The 21,364-nt window shown below is 36.7% G+C and overlaps 1 protein-coding gene and 1 pseudogene across 7 annotated transcripts in view; one reads left to right on the plus strand and one right to left on the minus strand.

Annotated features, from left to right (window-relative positions):
• The window catches only part of ADGRV1 (adhesion G protein-coupled receptor V1), a 596,887-nt gene that overhangs the window by 444,234 nt on the left and 131,289 nt on the right, over positions 1 to 21,364 (plus strand). The gene's annotated exons all lie outside the window — the stretch shown is intronic.
• Positions 19,434 to 19,941, minus strand: LOC115934695 (lysosomal enzyme trafficking factor-like; annotated as a pseudogene).

Genomic DNA, 21,364 nt, shown 5'->3' on the forward strand with positions numbered 1-21,364 from the left:
CTTTTCCCGTTTAGATTTGATAAGGCCAGGGGGGGGGAAAAAAAGCAATGCTAACAGAAATGGTTTCGTGGTTAATAAAGCTACTTTATTAGCTTGGAATTGCATTTCATGGATAGTAGTAGCAATTAACCAATTTATCCATTTACACCAAAACACTTATCTCCCTGGGAAATGAGCTACAATCTCCTTCAATACTGAAAATTCCCCCAGGTATCTGAGCACTTCATTCCCCACCCCTCTCTTCACGGCTAATAAAATTACCCTTTCTTTTTGATTAACCATTGTAGTGTATCTCACATTTAACCTTTCCTTTTCATTCCCACTATTACTGCTTAAATCCAGGACCTGAAATACAGACGACTTCAATAGCTTGCTAACCGTGTTCAGTTTTTCTTTACACTGGGGCTAAGTTGTTCTACCTTCCTCTATTGCCAATTCACCTGGTAGCTGGTTTCCTACTTACTTCTAAACAAAATTTGATTTCCCTTAAACCAGTGTTCAAGGTCCCTGGATACCTTTCAGCTTGGTCTACAACTGTTAGACATTCCGTTTATTCCAGTCTGGTTGGAATACTTGTTATTATTCCCCATTGAACAACTTACGCTTTCCTTTCTCTGCCCATTTTCTTATACCATTTATATTAATAAGTTGCCTTCAGTTCTCCTTTATAATGTATTAAAATCATATTCTTTAGACCTTTAAATTATTTAGGGTTCCATGACCTTCTAGAAGCCTTGCTTTATTTCCATTATAGCTGGGTTCTCTCCCCTATGAATAGCTATTTATTTGAACCATCTTATGACACTTACCACATATTTTCTTGTATCATCATTTATGTAGCTCCCCTCCCATTACTTTCTTTATTTCCTATGTGTCAAGTAATGTGCTCAATGCTGAGGGAAAAGTGGAAAACAAAAAGCAGTTTTCTCCCTCTTGAGACAGGATCCATGGTAATGTATATTCATAAATGTTTAAAATACATAATTATATATATGTTTTTAATTCCTTTTTAAACTTTTATTTTAGGTTCAGGGGTACATGTGAAGGTTTGTTATACAAGTAAATTTGTGTCATGAGGGGTTGTTTTACATATTATTTCAAGTATTAAGCCTATTACTTGATAGTTATTTTCTTCTGTTCCTCTCCCTCCTCCCACCTCCACCTTCAAGTAGACACCAATGTCTGTTGTTCCCTTCTTTGTGCTCATGAGTTCTCATCATTTAGCTCCAATTTATAGGTGAGAATATGCAGTATTTGGTTTTTTCTTCTTGCGTTAGTTTGCTAAGCATGATAGCTTCCAGCTCCATCCTTGTTCCCACAAGAAAAACACATGATCTTGTTCTTTTTTATGGCTGTATAGTATTCCATGGTGTATATGTATCACATTTTCTTTATCCAATCTGTCATTGATGGCATTTAGGTTGATTCCATGTCTTTGCCATTGTGAACAGTGCTGCAATGAACATTCACATGCATGTGTCTTTATGATAGAATGATTTCTATTCCTATGGATATCATACCCAGTTGAATGATAGATCTGCTTTTAGCTCTTTGAGGAATCACCATACTGCTTTCCACAATGGTTGGACTAATTTACATTAGCACAAACAGTGTATAATTGTCCCCTTTTCTTGGCAACCCTGACAGCATCTGTTATTTTTTGCCTTTTTAATAATACCCGTTCTGACTGGTGTAAGATGGTATCTCATTGTGGTTTTGATTTGCATTTCTCTAATGATCAGTGATACTGAGCTTTTTTCATATGCCTGTTGGCCGCATGTATGTCTTCTTTTGAAAAGTGTATGTTCATGTCCTTTGCTCATTTTTTAGTGGGGTTGTTTGCTTTCCTCTTGTAAATTTAAGTTCCTCATAGATACTGAGTATTAGACCTTTGTCAGATGCATAATTTGATTTTTTTCTCCCATTCTATAGGTTGTCTGTTTTCTCTGTTGATAGTTTCTTTTGCTGTGCAGAAGCTCTTGAGTTTAATTAGATCACATTTGTCAATTTTTGCTTTTGTTGAGATTGCTGTTGTTGTCTTTGTAATGTAATCTTTGCTCATTTCTATGTCTAGGGTGGTATTGCCTAGGTGGTTTTCCAGGGATTTTATAGTTTTGGGTTTTACATTAAGTTTTTAATTCATCTTGAATTGATTTTTGTGTATGGTGTAAGGAAGCAGTCCAGCTTCAATCTTCTACGTATGGCTAGACATTTATCCCAGCACCATTTATTGAATAGGGAGTCTTTTCCCAATGGTATGTTTTGGTCAGCTTAGTTAAAAATCAGATGATCCTAGGTATGTGGCCTTATTTCTGGGCTCTGTATTTTGTTCCGTTGGTCTATGTGTCTGTTTTTATACCAGTACCATGCTGTTTTGCTTACTGTAGCCTCATAGGCAATCCCATTCACAATTGCCACACACACACACGCACACACACACACACACACACACACACACACACACCCCTAGACATACAGCTAACCAGGGAGGTTAAAGAACTCCCGGGGCTGAAGCCTACTTGATCATGGTGGATTGGCTTTTTGATGTGCTGTTGAATATGGTTTGTAAGTATTTTGTTGAGGATTTTTGCATTGATGTTTATCAAGGATACTGTGCTGAAGTTTTTCTTTTGTTGTTTCTCTGCCAGGTTTTGGTATCAGGATGATGCTGGCCTCATAGAATGAGTTGGAGAGGAGTCCTTCCTCCTCAATTTTTTTGAATAGTTTCAATAGAAATAGTACCAGCTCTTCTTTGTACATCTGGTAGAATTTGGCTGTAAATCCATCAGGTCCTGGGCATTTTTTGTTTGTTTGTTTGGTAGGCTATTTATTACTGACTCAATTTTGGAGCTTGTTATTGGTCTGTTCAGGGAATTTATTTCTTCGTGATTCAGTCTTGGGAAAGTATATGTGTCCAGGAATTTATCCATCTCTTCTAGGTTTTCCAGTTTGTATGCAAAGGTGTGTTTGTAGTAGTTTCTGATGGTAATTTTTATTTCTGTGAGGGGCAGTGGTAACATCCCCTTTGTCATTTCTAATTGTGTTTATTTGGATCTTTTTTCTTCTTTATTAATCTAACTAGCGGCCTATATATCTTATTAATTTTTTCAAAAAACCAACTCCATCTTTCGAATGGTTTTTTGTGTCTTGATATCTTTCAGTTCAGCTGGGATTTTGGTTATTTCTTGTCTTCTGCTAGCTTTGGGGTTCCTTTGTTCTTGCTTCTCTAATATTTGAATCGTGATGTTTGACTATTAATTTGAGATCTATCTAACTTTTTGATGTGGGCATTTAGTGCTATGAATTTCCCTCTTAACACTACCTTAACTGTGTCTCAGAGTTTCTGGCATTTTGTATCTTTGTTCTCATTACTTCTGAAAAACTTCTTGATTTCTCTGTTAATTTCATTTTTTTACCCAAAAATCATTTAGGAGCATATTGTTTAATTTGCATGTAATTGCATGTAAGCCAATTTTGAGCAATTGTCTTAGTCTTGACTTCTGTTTTTACTGCACTGTGGTTTGAGAGTGTGTTTGGTATGATTGTGGTTCTTTTGCATTTACTGAGGATTGTTTTATGTCCAATTATGTGGTAGATGTTAAAGTATGTGCCATGTGGCGATGAGAAGAATGTATATTTTGTTGTTTTTGGGTGGAGAGTTCTGTAGAGGTCTAGCAAATCCATTTGGTCCAACTTTCACTTCAGGTCCCGAATATCTTTGTTAATTTTCTGCCTCAATGGTCTATCTAATACCGTCAGTGGAATGTTGAAGTCTCCCATTATTGTTGTGCGGGAGTCTATGTCTCTTTGTAGGTTTCTAAGAACTTGTCTTATGAACCTAGGTGCTCCTGTGTTGGGTGCATATATATTTAGGATAGTTAGGTCCTTTAGGTGAATTAAACCCTTTACCAATATTTAATGCCCTTATTTGTGTTTTTTAGTCTTTGTTGGTTTAAAGTCTAAGAACTTGTCTTATGAACCTAGGTGCTCCTGTGTTGGGTGCATATATATTTAGGATAGTTAGGTCCTTTAGGTGAATTAAACCTTTACCAATATTTAATGCCCTTATTTGTGTTTTTTAGTCTTTGTTGGTTTAAAGTCTGTTTTGTCTGAAATTAGAATCGCAACTTCTGCTTTTTTTCTGTTTTCCATTTGCTTGGTAGATTTTTCCTCTATCCCTCTCTTTTGAGCCAATGAGTGTCATTATGTGTGAGATGACAGAGTACAATTGGGGCTTGCTTTTTTATCTGGTTTGCCACTGTGTGCCTTTTAAATGGGGCATTTAGCTTGTTTACATTCAAGGTTATTATTGATATGTTTGGATTTGGTCCTGTCATTGTGGTGTTAGCTGGTTATTATGCTGGCTTGTTTGTGAAGTTGCTTTATAGTGTCACTGATCTGTGTATTTAAGTGTGTTTTGTATTAGCTGGTAACAGTCTTTCTCTATTTAGTGCTCCTTTCAAGATCTGTTGTAAGGCAGGTCTGATGATAATGAACTCCCTCAACATTTGCTTATTTGAAAAAGATCTTATTTCTCCTTTATGTAGGAAGCTTAATTTGGCTGGATGTGAAATTTTAGTTGAAGATTTTTATATTTTTTAAATTATTAATCAGCCTTTAATTGGCTGATTTGGACCATGCCATGCCTTAACAATGACAAACAATATCTTGTGTTTTTTAAGGATTTATTCATTATCTGGTTTCAGGTATTGTGTGGTAGGAAGTTCTTTAGAAATTACCAGACCCTGGAGGGTCCTTGTTCTTACACACTCTAGCCCCCATCCTAGTTCTCAGTCCCTGTAAGCTTCACACACATGTGAACAAATGCAGAGAAAAATTACTTGTGACCCAGGTCATTTACTTGGTCTCTTTTTCTGTCTTAACTTCCTTAAGCTGATTATTGATTACAAAGAAAACCTCTGGACTTTGGAGGTAGGGGAAATGCTGGCCAATATTTCATGAAAACCATTCACTGTCTTCTGCATCATTAGTAGAAGAAACAGACATGCAATCCTATAAGCCTACCAAAGGTCAGATTGATGAATTTTAGGTATCCTGTGGCAAATGGTGAAAATCAGAGATGATGCTCACCTGCTCCAGCTTGAGGATATAGACTAAGTTAAAATGGAATAAAAGATAATGTGACCAAAGAAAAGAAAGTCATTTAGTTCATTTTTTTGTTGTTCATCAATTCAATAAATATTTTTTAAGCACCTTCTATGTGCCAATTGCTCTAGTAGACACTAGAGATACAGTAATAAAAGTAGTCCCTGATATTAATCCTTGGTGTTAGTAAAAAGAGAAAGTACAGGGATGAAAAAGGAAGCTAATGAGGGAACAGAGAAACAGAGAAGAGAACTTTAACATTGATCTAGACTGTAATATGATTGGAAGACCTAGGGATATTCAGGATATAAACTGAAGAGTTCCAATGGGAGAACTGTTTATGAAATCATTGTTCCATTGCACTCAGTAGTACCAAGCAGTCCACAAGAATTGATACACATTTCAAACATGACTTACTACAAGCATGGCTTTCAAAATGGATATATGTGACTCATGAAGAGCCTTGTTCAATCTACTATTGCTAAACTTTCAATTTTGACATATTTTTCATTAAGAGGTGCTGTTCTGTCTTGCAATACTGATTGACCAGCTGCCAAACCACATGAACTACATTTGGACCACAATTGGCAGAATGTATTCTAATGTGAAAGATAATACAGCAAGTACTTCTTTGTAATTCCATGTTCAAAATGAAAGTATAAAATAAGCACCAAAAAAAATGATAAATTTTCCATTTAAAATGTACCAGTGGATCCGTGGGGGTCTATGAAATGTCTTTTGCTTTCCTATCTGAAGGAGAGCTGAAGTTGTTTATATTGTGCTGTTACTTCAGCAGTGAGTCAGGAACACTTTATCCTCCCGTGGCATGAATACAGGGGGTGATTGCAGACAAAACAACCAGTCAGAGCAATTATTACATGCTCTTTGGAACTCTGTGCTGTGCCTCTTGGTAAATAGGATTTTATGATAAAAGCATCAAGATGTAGACATGTCACCAGTGATGTGAATTGTTGTTAAGTAGAGTTAATAAGGTACAAATGTATGTATGCCCTTGGATGTGAATTTACCCCCAGGACAATGTTTTCCAGTGTGTGGTTTCCAGGTGACTTGTATCACTAGAAAATTTCGATTTCTAGTCTCCTACAGAGATTCTTATTTCTCAGTTCTAGTGTGGGCCCTGGGTGTCAGCACTTTGAACAAGTCCTCAGAGGATTCTAATGCAGGTTGAGGTTTGAAAGCTATGGACCTAGAACAAAAAGAATCACTTCCAATCAGTCAACATAACTAAATTGTTAACAGAAAACTATAATTTTATATATTCATCAGTATAAAGTATATATGATATTCTGAAAGAATGTAAAACAAATATATTATATTGAGAGTATTCATAATCTACCCTACTATGTTTTTAACAAGTACATGCTGGATCTTCTATATTCACTTAGAAAAAGAAAACGATATACAGAGACCTAATAAAGAACCTGGTTCTGAAAGGGAAGGAAATACCTTTTCTGAAAGTCTCTGAGCATCTTTTCTCTCTTCTGACCTTGTCTGTTCTGAAAGATGAATGTCCTACAGGCAATCCCAGGGGGTCTTCCTAGACTGCAATTCTCCCTGCCCTTAAATATGTGGAGTTAACTGAAGCTCCAGACAGCTCAGCTCCAGATGAATTTCTCAAACAGTTCCTTCTGCTGTCCCGGGACCTGGCCAGAGATTCCATGGGAGATGCCTTTGGTAAACTGGATATGGGAGATTTACATAGCAGCATAGTGGGAGAGAGGTTTTGGCAGAGCCTCTTCAAGAGAGGTGTTGAAAGAAAAGCTGAGATTTATGTTACACAGTATCTTGACCTCAAGTAATGTTTGCTTTGGGTTCTTAGGTGTGAAAGGCAACTTTTGCATTTCTAAAAAGAAGAAACTTGTAAGTCTTGCATACCATGTTTGCCCTAAGTCAGCTAAAGGGGAAAATGCAACTGGACATTCATACAAATAAAGAAATTAATCTTAAATCCTTTTGTTAAATAGTCACATTTGGATTCCTTTATGAAGCTGTCTTCTAAAGCAGAGTTATACTGATTCAATAAATAAATATCCCTATATTTGATGAAGCAAACTTAGGATTCATGCTAATACAAATGACAGAAATCCAGTGTAAACTGCCATGGCTTAAGCCTTAAAGCTTAAGTAAGTTGTCGGCGAATGACTGGCTTCAATCATTGCTGAATTCAGAGGTTCAAGATGTCACAGCATTCTGACTTTCACCATCTAGGTGTTGAGCCGGTGTTATAGAAATCGGTCATTTCATCACTGTAAGATGCCTCCCTCAGGGTGGCAACATAATGGCTGGTGGCTTCAGGTTCTCATCCTTTCAGCCTACCAGTCCAGAAGAAAGATAGTTTCTCTTTTCAACAGTTCCAACAGAAGTTCTAAATAGGAGTCCTGTTGGCTGCATGGATTCAATATCCACCCCTGAACTTACCATTGTGGATAGGAGAGCAGATAACATTGATTATCCAGGTCATATGCCCATGGCTAGAGCAAAAGCAGGGAAGAATGAGGTCAGTTATGATGAAATCACATGGATTTCAAAGGAAATTCTAAACTGCTGTTACCAGAAGAACAGGGAATAAATGTCGTACTGGCAACTAGCATCTATGTCTGTTACACAGGTACACCATAATTAGTAAGTAGTAAGGAAAGTAGCAGTGGGCTTTTTGTGCATTCACCTTTGTGATTGTTGTCTCCTTTAATCTGGTATGGATGATCATTTTAGCCAGAACACCTTTAACCACTTTTTCTTACCTTAAGACTTATACTATTTGATGAGTCTATTATACTTTAGAGCAAAGTGAGACCAACATTAAGACAGCTCTTCTTGCCCTCGGCTAACAGCAACAGATGTAATAGCTTTGAACATTGCTGTACATTAATTTACTTGGTTATTTCTCTTCTGTGGGAAAAAAATTGGATATGATGCCACTTGATCCCTCTTTTTTCATAAAAGTCTGATGATTTGGAAACTGTTTTGTAATTATTTTTTAATCCTTAAATTCCTGGGATTTCGGTGATAGATGTCATTCAAACAAACTGGTTGTTAGTGAAAATACTGCTATCTGAGCACATGACCCTTAAAAAATGATTATTTTCTATTTCTCCACATCGTTAGCTCTTCAGATTCACTATGATTATTTAAATATGTGTAGAGTGAAATCTAATTATTCTGGTGCAGAACATTTTTCATTCATTTGTTTAACTATTTCCTACTCTCTGTCTGTCTTCCACCCCCAGGTCTCATGCTTTCTCCCTGTATAATTGTTTGAGCAGCTAGAATGTTAAAATTTTCACCCAATAATTGGGCCTGTCAAAGCCTTAGTGATTAAAGTATGTCATGTTTAAGAAAGTTTTAGAAGAAATATAGTGTTTCTAACTTTAATTTTTAAGGCTTATAGTTACGGCATATTGGCTATTATTTCTTCCCCATGGATGGCAAGTGATGCTCCTCTCCGTATAAAGTTAACTGGTTTACATTATTTCTGAGTAAGTCCCAGCAATTGTTCTTGTCAGGCTACCACTGGTGTATGCTTTTGTAAGCTGGCCTTGATCCTAAAGAGTAGGGCTAAGAATCTAACATGTGTCCAGTTCCATTTCTCAACCCTCTAAACTATGTAACTTTCTTAGTGCTGACACACTCACTGGCCTATCTTATTTAATCAGCTGATCACAGAAAAAAGAATTTGCCAGATAGCTTCCATTTACATATGACTTTTCATTTTAGAAAGTACTTTCACGTATATTATCTCACTTGAATCTCATAACAGATGAGGTCCTATTATCTTAAATTTGCAGGTCAAGAGTAGAACTTAGGGACCTTAATGACTTGCACCAGGTTACATCACTAGGAAATGACAGAGTCAGGTCTTTGACTCTGGACTGTCTGTGTTCTTTCAATCACGCCATTGCCTGGAATCCATTCCAGCATTTGCAGACTGTGAGACAGAGCTAAGCATGTGTGAAAGACCCACTGCCATTGTTCATATCCATCAAGATGGCTTTAAGGCTGAAGAATGTGCAGGCATCTCAGTTGGAAGGCGTGCAAGCTTGATAGAAATTGAGACACTAGGAAGACACTGGAAGAGGAATGAACCAGCAGAAGACATTTTAAAGGATATTAAGCCTACTGAACACCACTGCTTTGACATCTAAATCTTTGAAATATTATTTAAGGGGTACTGACTTTGAGTACCAGTTAGTTCTTGTGCTACCTGTACACAATTCAAATAAAAGAAGTATTTTCGTTGAATGTCATTTCATTTGAAATATGTTTAAGTTTGAATACTTTCAAGCTTATTCATTCCCAGTTTGCTAATACGTAAATGAGAGTTTACTTTTTCTCTTAAGGCCTTTTTATATGTTTTCAAATTTCAGTAGGAATTTAAAGCAAATCTTTCCATATCAGAGACAGACACAAATCAATGCTTTGGATCCTAAGAGCAGTTATTTAAAGTCAGTTAACTTATTGTTGGAACTTTGAATTGCTAAAGGAAAATATTTTATCTAACCTCATTTTTGTATTATTTCTAGAATGTCAGTAACAACTGTCACAAATGATATTTTTGAAGAGCTATAATGTAAAATGGCATTAGGTTGTCAGTTTCACTTACCAGCAAGTAAGATATGACTTGAGTTCTATACCAGGCCTAGCCTACTGTCTTTCCTTTGGTGGTATTATTTTTCTCCCAATTTCCTCACGATGTTGTATTTACAAAGTTAAGCACAGAAAATCCAATTTGAGAGGCTGGAAGCAGATCAAATGGTTTAATGAGCTCAGTTTTATTTATATTAGGTGGGGAAATCAAAGCTGAGACTAATAATTTCTGTGCCCATAAAAGAATAAGAGACCTAATTAAGCCCACACAGTGAACCAGGTTAGAGACTGCTTATCTTCCACATTTCCTGTGTGAAATAGTCCTGTCCCATCTCATCAGCTTTCATGTGAATCTTTACCAAGGAAGTGCAAATAGAGGTATCTGGCTGTCCTGAAAGGATAGCAGCAGGTAGATACAGTCTGATTGCACCCCTAAATTATTGTTTCTGGTGTGGCACAGACACACAGTGATCCTTGTCCTGGCTTTTGAGGAAATACCTAGGCAGATATGAATTTTATTTCAAAAGAAGAGTAGTGCCTAGATAGAAGGTATCATAATGTCTGCATCTAGAACAGCTGTAACATTTGGAATTCAGATCTAGCTGCTTCGTGTGAGCAAAGATATACATCCGAGAAACAGCCAATGACTGTCAGCTTGTAACTGATTGCCTACCTGTAAGCATGGGTCAGCACCATATTAGCGTAGTCTTCAGTCAAGAAAAGCGGCAATCGAGAGTATCAATATAGTGACACAGATTCTAAAATCATACAAACAAATGATAGCGCATGCAACTTGAAAACTTTTTGAAATTGAAAAAACACAGTGGAATACCTGATATAGTTACTAATCACAGTCCTCCAAACAATTTCATTTTGAACTAGTTAAAATAGCATAATCATTGTCTTTTTTCTAGCTTTATCTGCCAGATTCAATTGTAGCAGATTCTGTCCAGTGTATTTATCAATGTAATCTAGAATCTATGATGACAGATCTTCATGAGTAGAATTTATAACTGAGTAAACCTAGTATTTGTGCTAAATCCGGACTTAGGCTTAGGTCCATCCAACTGCTCATAGTGTCAGTGGAGCCCAAATGGTGAGACCACTAAATTTATCATCAGGGAGAGTTTAGTATGAACTCCAAAAATTCTCTATGGCTTTTTGCTGCCATAAAAATAGGCAGGAAAAAATATTTTAGTAAAACATTTGATTCAGAGGCTCAGTAGGTTACCTACTCCCTGTGCTTTAAGGTTTATGGAAAGAAAAGCATCTAGGCAATTTTCTAAGTTCTAGATACATTTGTAGTCTTATTTGTGTAACTCCTGTAATCAAGGCTAAATGCAGACAGCTAAGAGTTCGGTTTGGCCTGTATTTACTTGAAATGGCTAACAGCCATTTACAGGCTCATAAATCTTTCAAGTGCTACCACTGCGTGCGTTTGTGGAACCCCACCCCCATTCATGAACAACTAAAACTGGGTCACAGATAAGCTTGATTACTTGTGGGGAAACAATTTGGGGGAGATGAATATGTAATTTAGTTTCCCTTAATGTGAGGGATGAATTTGTTCCAACAGGTTTACAAGTTACAGTTTTAGCCTGCAGCTTTCTGTGTTGCTATTTTAAAATGTCATATTTAAAGGAGACACAAGAGCTAAAAATAAGTAAATTTAGGTGTGAAGTCCTAGGGCCTTGGGGTAGGACATTTGGGATCCTGTGGATCTTTCGATAACTATGAAGCCCACAGTTGTCTCAGGACTTACTTATTTTTGTGTGTGGGTTAAAACAGAAATGATTGATTTTTCCCCATTGAAGATACCACAGATAAAAACTAATTATCTTAATGGAAAATTGATGCTTAAACAGAAACCTTTCTTTATAAACAAGTGTATATTGAATTTTTACAGTTAATAAAGCTAGTGCTTATATATTAAAAACACTCTTGTGATTCAAAACACCATAATGTGTAGCTAAACAATGAGTTTTATACAAGTGCTATGTACTTGGAGTAAGAAGATTAATCTGCAGCTATTCACAAGGTGAGTTAGGGGTAAGATACCAGAGCCCAGGTGAAAAGCAAGGAGGTCCTTGTTATAGTATAAGGAAGTGAGGAAGGTGAGGTGATAAAGTGGGAATGGAAAGGAAAGCAAATACCTGATACTGGAGATAAAGTTGTTGCTGTATATTCAAATGAAAAGGTATGTATGTGCTCTCTTTTTCTTTTGTTTGGTTTTTGAGTTAGGGTTTCTTTTCCTGAATTGTTTAGTTGCCAGAATACTGGGTGAAAGAGATTTGGAAATGCTCTCTAGTATCAGGTTTGGAAATACACCATATCCCCATCCATGGTTTCTGTTTCAGAATGGCAAAAAGATCCTGGGCCACCCAAGCTCCAGGGCTGGCTTGATGGGCAGGGAACTCAGGGTCCTAGCAGTGCTTTCTCCTGAAGCCATGAGCAAGGCTGTTGGAGTTACATTTCTTTTTTCGAAAATTCGAGTGGCTATACTGACAAGAGATAGATGAAAAACAGGGAGTATCACTAAAACGCTTCTAAAATATTATTTTTGTTTATTTTTAGGACCTAAATGTAATAACTAATATATAGTAACTTGTCACCTACGTGTAACTGAACCTCAGTTCTCTCAAGTTCATCTTTTCGTATTTTTCATCTTAAATAACCACTATGTCTCAAACTTGAGTACATAGTAGAATCACTTGGAAAACTTTTTAAAAGTAGTACTAATTCATAGGCCCAATCCTAAACCAATTTCTGCACCTAGGGCCTTGGGGCCAAGCATGAGTAGGTTCTGAAATCTCCCCAGCTGATTCTAATGTGCAGCAGGATTGAGTTCCTCCTTTCTAAACACTCACACCTGTAACATCTGTTTATCTCAGTTGATTCTCGGTGATCTTAGCCATTTCTTCCATTGTATGGCCACCCTGTCTAGTGTTGGATGACTTTGAGGCAGAGGAGAATGACAATGAAATTGAAGGTTTGGGCATTTTCGGCCTAAGGGAAGAAAGGAAGCATGTTAATAATATCCTGTTTTAGAAACACAAGCAGCCTCTGTATGCCTGAATCATTGTAGTAGGTTAATAAACCCTAAAGTATTGCTCTATTAACTACTGTCTTTACTCTGCCAACATTTAGGATTTGAAAAACATTAAACCCTTGTTTACATCCTCTGTAAGTCAGCATTGATTTGTTTCTCTTCTGGGATTCAGTTAAAAGCAGTGCTCAGTTGCACACACATTTTACAAAACTGAACTACACAAAATGATTTAAAAATACAAAGTAAAATTCCTAATCCCTCAAAAATGCCCCTGATCGTAGGCATACTCCAGAATGAACGATCCAGGGTTCCATAAAAATTTTTTTGTTGTTAAAAAAAAGTTACTTTGTTCTCTCAGAATACAAACTACAGCATGAGTGTTCTCCATAGGGTTTAGAATGCGGCTTATTGCTTTAATGGGTTAAAGTTAAATCTTTCTTTTCAGTAGAAGGCATGCCCTTTAAATTTCTTGCCAGGCTAAGTGACACATGAGAAAATTTACATCCACTAAGATTTCGGTAACTTGATGCAATAGCCTTGGCAACAAAATTCTACCAAATGAAAAGCATCAAATTGCGCAGAATGGTGTTCATAGCCAGTGGGTCTCCCCATCGACTTCCCTGGGAATTGTGCCAGGGTAAAAGGCTTTAGAGTTTCCATTGGTTATAAACTGCAGCTTTTTGAGCTCTCTTTAGACTAGGAAAGTTGATTACCTATAGCAAGCTTCTCTGACCAACACTGGCAACCTTGAGACCACTCTGAATCCATCATCACAAAAGACCTGCCACATATTAATTACAGTATAACTCCTCTTCTGCATAATTCTCCTTCCCTCTAACATTTCCGTGCTTTTCTGTTCTGTTTTCCACTTACTCTTTCTCTTATTCACAGTTTCCCACCTCCTCCCCCATGCAGAATATAACTTGCATAAAAATCACACAAGTAGTCAAGGGGCAAAGTCAGGAGCTAGCATGTTACAGAAGCAATAATATTGCCTAAGGGCAAAAGGAAGATTTTTTTTTTTAGGCCATGTCTTATCTAAGCCAGATAGTTGAGCATTTTAATACAAATTATCAAAGTAGATGCATAACTACTACCCAAAAAGCATATGGGATTTAGTATAAAAATCAATGACCTTTGTGGGCATAGAGGTGAAATAACAGATATAATTACTTTTAATAGAAAAGATCATTTTTTCTGTTTGTGAGACATAAAGGAAGGGCATGCTGTCAGATAAAACAATTTGTTTCAGCTGATCTCCCAAGAGACTGCCACAGGCAAAAGACATAGCCGGTAGAGTACCCGTCTCCCCACCCTTCTGCTGCACACTCAGAATGGCAGCCTGGGAACCAGGGGCATCACCAATCAGCAACAGTGAAAAGGGCCTCAAAACCCACACATTTTCATTTCCATTGCATTTATTCTAGTTACCTTCACTGATAACTGAAACAGGGAGGTGAAACAAAGCTGTTTTACTGTTGTTTCACTGTGATCAATCCAGAAACTATGAATATACTGTTAAGAATAAGCTTGGCAGGTGAGCTTCAACACGTGAAAGCATCTCAGTTCTCAACAAGGCAAGAGTGACAGACTTGAAGAGTTAGGCACAGTTTATTGCTGAGATAATAACCAAGAAAATGCCATCTAATAATAATGACGGTAATACTTAAGTGCTTACTACTCAGTGCTACAGTGAAATTCATAGTACTCTTATCATCACCATCCCCATTTTAAAAATGAGAAAACTGAGGTACAAAAAAATTACATACAATTAATACAAAGTCCCACAGCCAGCAATACACAGCTTAGCTGGCATGAACCTGCTCCAAAGTCAGTGCTTTGAACCATTAGGCCATGGTTCTGTTAAGCTTTATGAAACTTCTGTGCCTTACAAACAAGATTAAATATTTGCAAATGCTCTAAAGCTGAATAGCATGATGCCAAGAAAGGAAATATGAAATATTTCATTTGAGCAAGGCATAAAACAATGCCTTTCAAAAAAATAAGCCAAAGATCATTTCACTGCTTTATTGCTTTGTAAATATTACTTAAGCCTCCATTCTAAAATCCTGCGATTTAATTATGAAATAATATTTTTCTTCTAAGTACAATTCCCTTTCCCTACATTCCAACACAGTCCTGAAAAGTGAACAATTTCAAGATTTAACCTCTATTCTTGATATTGAGGAACATCAGGAATTAAGTACACACTACTAAGTATACATGACTTTGGATTGGTACCTCCTTGGATTTCAGTTATGGAGGGAAAGTGGAAGCTCTTAGGGAGGATTCATGACACTTTGAACATGAGCATTCCTGAACTCAGAGGCGACAGAGCCATTTGTGCTGTGAGTGGATTTTGGAGGAGTGCCAAAAAGACCTGGCAGGTAACAAAAGTTGGTAACACTGAGGGCCTCAGTTAAAATGTGTAAGAAATAAGTAAGAATTAATGTCTTCGTAAAGATAAGCTAACCTCAGCTTTTATACTGCAATGAGAATAGGATCCGAGACCCACAGAACCAGAAATTAGTCCTCGCTGTCTAACTAGGTTGGTGCAGTGGCTCACACCTGTAATCCCAGCACTTTGGGAAGCCGAGGCAGGCGGATCACTTGAGGCCAGGAGTTCGAGACCAACCGGGCTAACATGGAAAAACTCCATCTCTACCAAAAATACAAAAATTAGCCAGGTGTGGTGGTGCATGCCTGTAGTCCCAGCTACTTAGGAGGCTGAGGCAGGAGAATCTCTTGAACCCAGGAGGCAGAGGTTGCGGTGAACCAAGATTGTGCCACTGCACTCTAGCCTGGGCAACAGAGCAAAACACAGTCTCAAAACACACACACACACACACACACACACACACACACACACACTGTCTAACTAGAGGAGAGGAGCAATCTCTCAGTTCTTCATTTTCTAATCTATAAAACAAATAATGGACTAAACAATGGTTGCTAACCTCTTTGATAATCTAACATGGAATCCCTGGACTCCTCATCCTACAGGTTAAAAACTTGTAGATTAAATCCCTCAAACTTTTTACAATGCCTACAGTGGTGATTTCTGTTCATTTGCAATACTGAGAAGGTGAGATACAGTGAGTGTATTTCCTTGGTTGGCAAGATGGCAAGGCCAGCCCAGAACATTGAAAGATATGGAAACAGCATAAGAAGGAAAGTCAAAAAGGCTACTGGGCTAGTTAGGACAGGCACTCTGGAAGGAGGGCAGTCACTGAGGAGATGGCTCTGCTCTGTGCTGAAGGCAAACTGGAATGAACTGACAATTTTGCTTTCAGGGCAGGGGGTGATGAAGAGTTCAGTTTTGTTCTCCTGCTTTAGTGTACTATGCTTTATACATTGGTCCAGACTATCTAATCAGGATCTCATTAAGGGAAAGCTTAGCATTGTTTGAGTTCTCTTTCCCACAGCAGAGCTAAAAGTGAACAGCGGCCAAAGATAAACAAGGAGCATTGCTTTTTCCTGTGTTGTACAATAGTAAGTCTAATTTATTGACAATAATTGTTGGTAGTATAAATACTGAATCTGAGATGAACTTTGCAAAGAGCCTGCTGGTTTCTAAGCTTTACCAAGCCAGCAGACTTTCTTTTGTTGCTAAGGGAATTTTTTTCCAAATCAGGATTTCTTAAATAGTAGGCTTTGTATGCTGGAAGACACAAGTGACCCACTCACTACTCAGGTCCAGCTTTTTCTTTCTTTCTTTCTTTTTTTTTAATTCTTTAAATCAATGAATGGCTGAACTTCAACTTTTCTCTGCTGTTGTTTCTTATAAAAGAAGTAGATAAGATAGATTTATGAGCAAAGAATAGAGCTTCTGCTTCTGAATCCTCCTTTGGGGTCATCTGAGTCATGGTTTAGGAAAGAATTCCTACCAAAATCCCTGAAACAATGGACCAATTCCACTATTCCCTCTTCTCCCTCATATCCAGCTATCCCCATAAACCCAGAGAGAGGACCTGACCCCATAGGAGCAAAGGTGCCCTGGATTATGGTCCTGGTTTGTGAAAGAAAATTGCATTTACCAAGATCTGCCTCACAGTTCTTTCTTGACTGATTGCTTATTTACTCCTGGCTATATTTACAAAACACTTCAGGCCTACTTTGATATCCTTAAAGTTGGTCTTGATATCTTTTCACTTTGCTCTTTTTTGTCCGGCCCAATCCACACCTTGCCCTAAGCATATTTTCTCAGTAATGACGCCCATTTACACATGACCAGACTTATGTAATTTGCTAGATCTATCCTAGTCATGCTGCACTATCTTGCCCTCCTCCAGTTTAAGACATCTCTACCATCAAGGACCAGCCTCTTTAAACACAATCTGTTCCAGGCAGATTTATCATGACACGCAACATGTCTGAGCCAAAGTCCAAGTGAAAACACTAGACTCTGTTTTTTGTTTTTTTTTTTTTAATAGAGTCTTGCTTTGTTCTGTCGCCAAGGCTGGAGTGCAGTAGTGCAATCATGTCTCAGTGCAGCCTTGAACTCCTGAGGTCAGGGAGTCCTCTTGCATCAGCCTCTTGCATAGCTAGGACTACAGGTGCACATCACCATTTGGCTAAGTTTTTTTTTATTTTACATGGAGACAGATTTTGCTATGTTGACCAGGCTAGTCTTGAACTCCCAAGTTAAGTGGTCCTTCCACCTGGGCTTCCCAAAGTGGTAGAATTACAGGCATGAGTCACTACACCTGGCCAAAACATCAGAACTTTTTTCTTTAGGGTTTTTACAAAGAAATGTATCAAATGTACAATTCCACTCCACATTCTACTCCTTCATATTATGAAAGTTGGTGTATATTTTTTCCATCTATCTTTTTATATTCTTCATGAACTACATAAAAAATTAATTGATGGAGCAAGACTCCGTCTCAAAAAAAAAATTAATTTATGCAGATGTACCTATCCTTCAGCAATTTGCCTGTTTAATCAATATAATGTTTTAGATGTGATTCCAAATGATATGCATAACTTTAGTTGACTCACTTAAACTATTACTTTTATGTCAAGGTATGAATATGATACAATTTATTTCTCTATTAGTTATTAATAGATAGAAATTTAGATTTTCCTGAATTTTTCATTGTTATAAACAGTAGTTCAATGAATACATTTCCATACACATATGTGCAAAGTTTCTCGGAACATGTAACTAGAAATGAAATTGCTTGACCTCATGTAGATATATCTTAAATATTAGTAGACATTGACAAATTACTCTGAAAAATGGCTGCAACAATTTAAACATAACCAGCCATGTTGAAACATATCCCCACAGCTTCACCAACACATGGTGTCTTGCTCTTTCAAATAGTTGTCCAACAATTTTTTGTAATAGGTTGTTTATTTTTTCTTATTGATTTGTAGAAATTTTATTTATTTCATGAATATAATCATTTGTCAATTAAATACATTGCAAATATCTGCTTCTAGTTTTCCTTGTCTTTTAAATTCCGTATATCAAATGAAGTATTCAAGTTTGATACAGTCATATTAACCAATATTTTCCTTAACTCTTGATTTTAAAAAAATCACCTACAGTATTTCAATATCATACTCTCTTACAGTGTTTTCTAAACTATTTAAAGTTTTATTTTTTACACTTAGATATTTTATTCATCTGGAATGTATTTTGTGAATGGTGTCAAGGAGGGATCTACTTTTTAAAAATAATAACCAATTGTCTCAAGAGCATTTATTAAGTAATATCTTTCCCCATTTACTTGTCATATACTAAAATTACTATTCACATGTGGTGGGTAAGCTCTCTCTTCTGTTCCATTTGCTTATCCCTGCACCAACAACATACTCTTTTAATTGTTGTATGATATTTCTCCTTTAATCTGCTAATGATGAGATTATATTGATAGATATTCAAATATTAAAGTCTTTGAAATGCTTAGATAAACCCTTTATTTTAGTCCACTCTTGGATTCAAATTATTATACTTAATTCAGGTTTTGCATGTATATTCTAAGTAAAGCAGGTTTATAATGATTCTTTCTCATATGTTTTTGGTATTTTGGTATCTAAATTGTGATAACATAAAAAATGAAGTGGAGAGAAATGGTACAGTTTTTTTAAGATGGAGTTCTTTGTGTGTAAAGATTTCTTTAACTTTTGCTCGTAAAACTTTATTGATTTTAGAGGTGTAGGGTGAATTTTGACTCTAATTTCTTCAATAATTTTTGGTCTAGCCATGTTTTCTATTTTTATTGAGTCACTTTTGAGAGTTCTTTTTATTTTTATGTTTCATCTTGTATAAAATTTAAATTTTATGATCATGTGTAGACCTTTTTATACTTAACACAATGGAAATGTTCATATTTATTTTTTCCCCAAAGGAAAAATTTCTGAATCATCACTATGTTGCACAGTAGAATAGGAATTCAGGTACTTAGTCAAGTTAAGAATGCAAATAACAGACAAGATTAACTTCCAAAGTCTGAAGTCATCAACATGATTTTGTAGTACTCTGTCTCAGGCTTTACCTAAAAATTCATTATTATTCAGATAAAGATACCCCCTAATCACATGTTTTTGAAAAGCCTCTGCCCCACCACAATTTCCTGAGATCTGTGAAGAAACTGCAGTCTTGTGATCAGAGTCCATATAGTACTGGCAGTTTTGTAATCAAAGGAAAAAACGTCGACTGATTTTATATGTCAATCAGTTGTAGTCTGCTGATCTGATTAGAAACCTTGACAAATGCCTGGTGGCGATTGCAAATAACTGCCAATCATATAGGGATGATACAGTAGCTCAGTGTTTTGGGATCAGCTCTTGTACACAAGTAAAAGAACAAAAACATCTGTAAGTAAGGTATTAGAAAAATAATTGTCCACAACCAAAAAGGCAAGAAGAGTAATCGAGATTTCCAGGAGTGTGTCCATGTGGTTCCTTCAAGGGGCTCCTCAGGGTGCTGTTGAATGTGTTCCAAGGCCAGCCTGTTGTAAGTCTCATTGATTTCAAACATAGTAAAATGCTGCTGCACTTGCTAACAGATACAATCCCACTCCAATCTATCTCATCCGCTGATGAAAGTTCATCATTCTCCATGCTCTGTGCAATGGTCCAGAAAACCTTCCTGTTCCCATGGCCAGCATTAAAGAGTCACTCAACTCTGAATAATCTGGTGGCTTTGGCATTTCAGAGAAAGCCACCATAAAGTAAATCCCCGGGTCACCAGGCTGGGAGAAAGGTCTGGAGCACCAGCTACTAGTGATTAAGAACCTTGTGACTGTGGCAGGTCACACCCCACTCCTGAGAGTTCTTTTTAGAAAATAGTTTATAATCTAAGTATTCAAATATGTTAGCATAAGATGAGTCATATTATTTTCTGATACCTGAGGTTATGTCTCATTGTTTTTGTGCCTTCCTTCTTCTCATGATCAATAATGCCAAAGATTGTTAGTATCTTTTCAAAGAATTAGCTCTTTAAACAATTATATTTCATTTATGTGATCAATAAATTTTATTAACTGCTATATACCAGACTGTTCTAACTAATTGGGTTTCTTTTTAAAAAGTAAAGAATAAACTAATCCTAGATCCCTGCGCTTGTGGATTTTATGAAGCAGAGATAAGTTGTTCAAAAAAGAAAAAATAATTAATTATGTGATACATTAACAAGATAATAAATGCTATGAAAAAATAAAGCAGAGTGAGGAGAATCAGAAGTGCCACATGTTGGGAGCAGCATGCGGGCTGCAATTTTAAAGAAGGTGGGCAGAAATATTATTGAGAAGATGAGATTTGAGCAAAGATTTAAGGGAGGCAGGAAAGTTAGCCATGTGAGCATCCCGGAAGTAATATTACTGGTGGAGGGAACAGCCAGTGGAAAGGCCCTAAGGCAGGAGCAAGCTGGGCATGTCTGGGGATTGCAAAGAGGCCAGTGTGGCTCCAATAGAGTGAATGAGAGGGAGAAGAGAGAAGTCAGAATAGATAAGGATAATGACTCTGAGTTTAAGAAGGCTGTGGGAGGAATGACATAATCTGATTTATAGTTTTAAATATAAACGGAAGCAGAGTAGAAAAGTTATGATGCTATTGCGATGTAAAGGCAAAAAATGATAGGCGTTTGGATTAAGGTGGTAACAACTGACATGTAATGGTGAATTTAGAGTCGTCTATCTCTGCTACCTTCATTTGTCTTTATTTCACCAATATTGGCTTATATCATTAGTACTGTCTTCCTACTTTCTATAGTTGAGTCATTAACCACCTTGTCTTATCTGTTTTGTTCTGCTAATTATAATTATATATATATTTTACTAAGTCTCTTAATTATATAATTTATTCTTTCTTTGCCTTACTAAGTTTTTGTTTTTCTCAACTTAATCTGTCAGTTTCTGAAAGAAACAAAATCTCCCATTATGGTTTTGGATTTGTAAATGTTACTTTATATTAGTGTTTGAATTATATGTTTTGAGGCTGTTTTCTCTTAGATGCATATAGATCCACATTGTTATTTCTTCCAGGGGAAATCATTTTTTGAACCTTTTTAAATCTCTATGAATGTTTTAAAGACTTACTTTGTATATGATTTCCTATTAGTATTAGTACCCCAGCTTTCTGTTCTGCTGTGAC

Source organism: Gorilla gorilla, chromosome 4, assembly GCF_029281585.2.
Source record: "Gorilla gorilla gorilla isolate KB3781 chromosome 4, NHGRI_mGorGor1-v2.1_pri, whole genome shotgun sequence".
Lineage (NCBI taxonomy): Eukaryota > Metazoa > Chordata > Mammalia > Primates > Hominidae > Gorilla > Gorilla gorilla.